Here is a 2,535-nt window from a genome sequence, read left to right as displayed (position 1 = left end):
TATTTCGAAATAGCGCATCTACACACAAAATGCATTTCAAAATAGCGTTTTGCTATCGAAATAGTGCATCCACACTGAGTGGACGCTGAATCGCATTTAAGGCCAGCCGGAACCAGGATCAGCAGGGCATCAGGTCAGGAGTTACTTTGTGTGGCTGCTGCCTGAGGCTATCTGAGGCCTGTGCTTAAAGGGACCCCCCCAGACAGCTGATTCTCAGCTTTCCCTGCTTGTTTGCCTACCTCAATGAGGGACAGCAAAGCATTTTGTCTCTGCGTGCTCTGGTTGCCCTCACTCGGGACACCACAGCATTCTGCAACATGGAGCCAGAGCTGCCCCTGGGCACTCTGGTGCTTCTTGTGGACTCGTTGCTGCGAGCCTGAGTGCTTTTTCTGCAGGCTGCCATCTGGGAGGTCCATCAGGGGGCTGTCAGTATCCAGGAGGCCCTGCGGGAGAGCTTCTACCCTGAGGAGCACTAAGCGCCTCCCTGGTCTGCCCCACTGGGGGCTTGTGCCTCATTCCTCCCTCATGTCCTTCCATTTGCCCTTCCCTAACCCCCCTTTCTGATGACAAATAAAAGACATGCATTTTCATGAACACAAACTCTCTTTATTTAACAAAACTGGGGTGGGGGGGGGAATTAAACTCTGGTGACACTGGGGAAAAGGAGGCAAGAGAGGGGAGAAGAGTGGGTGGGAGAGGGGAGGGGGAAACCTGGGAGGAGGGAGCTGAAAGGGGGAAGTAAGGGAAAGAAGGGGGAGAGGAAGCTCAGGGCCCAGGGTTGGGGGTCTCGCCGAACCAACTTGATTTTGATGCAAACCTGCTCCTGGGTTTGCATATGGCCTTTGGTGGCCAGGCTGGCAGCTATCCTACCACAGATGGCTGCATTCCCCTGTCTAGTGCGGAGATCATGGATGTTGGGGGCATCCCCCCCAAACCTGAATAAGGTCCATAGTCTCTACCCTCGATCAGGAAGGAACCTACCTTCTCCAGGCCCTGGCAGGCTCCTGGGAGCTGGCAGACTGCTCCTGGGGAGCAGTGGAGTGCTGGCTGCCAGTGGCTTGCTGGCTCATATTTTGGGGCCACTGGGTCGGGGCACTGACTGCTGGCTCTGGGCTGGCAGGCTTGGAGCTGGCACAGGCACTGTGGCCAGAGTCTACCCCTTTAAGGGCTCTGGTGAGGGGGGAGAGAGAGGAGTGTTCTTGTTTGAGGCTGGAGTGGCCACCAGGGCACCCTGGGAAGGCTGGAGGCCCCCTATTTCGAAATAAGTGTCTACACAGCACTTATTTCAAAATAGCTATTTCGAATTTGGCATTAGTCCTCGTGGAATGAGGTTTACCAAATTCAAAATAAGCGCTCCGCTATTTTGAATTAATTTCAAAATAACGGTTTGGCTGTGTAGATGCTAGTAAAGTTATTTCGAAATAATGGCTGTTATTTCAAAATAACTTTTCCATGTAGACATACCCCCACTGATACCATAAGTTACTTCAGAACTTGAGGATGATCATAAAAATTGACACAAACTGTAGTGTGCCTGAGAGCTAATACTTATTTATGTATGTGCAGATTAATACATTTTTACACATTACAATTTTTTGCTTTTATTTTTCACTTAATTGATACATAGAATAGTTTACAATTTGCCAGCTGCTTACTATAGACATAGGCTGTGTCTAGACTGGCATGATTTTGTGGAAATAATTTTGACGGAAAAGTTTTTCCATTAAAAGTATTTCCACAAAAGCGTGTCTAGATTGGCACGGGTGCTTTTGAGCAAAAAGTGCTTTTGCGCTAAAGCATCCGTAGCCAGTCTAGACGCGATTTTGCGCAAGAAAGCCCTGATCGGCATTTTAACCATCAGGGCTTTTTTGTGCAAAACAGTTCTTCCCTGTCTACACTGGCCCTCTTGCGCAAGTATTCTTGCGCAAGAGGGCTTTTTCCCGAGCAGGAGCGGGAAAGTATTTGCGCAAGAAGCACTGATTTTGTACATTACAAAGTCAGTGCTCTTGCGCAAATTCAAGCGGCCAGTGTAGACAGCTGGCCAGTGTAGACAGCTAGCTTGCCAGTCTAGATGCACCCATACAGTATAAGAGCCTTGTTTTTCAGTGTTATTTAAAGAGTGCTCTCTCTATGTACAATGCTTTACAAACCTCACACCGAAACAGGATGAATCCTGCCTCTATTAATGTCAATAGCAAAACTGCCACTGACATCACTGGGGAAGCAGGATTTCACCCCAGGTCTCTGTTGCAAGAAGATTGCAAATCAATACAAATAAATGCTATACAACACACACACATTCAGAGCGGCCGGGGAACCATTAAAACAATATTAAATAGATATTTCCTGTTGAACAGTAGGGCAGACTGCTCTCTTTCTAATCTATCTAATATAAAAGATGTTCGTAATGAGGCACTCATTAACTGAGTGACATTTAATTTCCATGTCCTGATTGAGCTGGAATCTTGGCAATTGTATGCTCATTCATTATAGGTTAAATCCCACGTTTTATATTTGCACTACCCATCAGAGCAC

Source organism: Pelodiscus sinensis, chromosome 4 (genome assembly GCF_049634645.1).
Source record: "Pelodiscus sinensis isolate JC-2024 chromosome 4, ASM4963464v1, whole genome shotgun sequence".
NCBI classification, from domain to species: Eukaryota; Metazoa; Chordata; order Testudines; family Trionychidae; genus Pelodiscus; species Pelodiscus sinensis.
Note: the sequence above shows the minus strand (reverse complement) of the source record.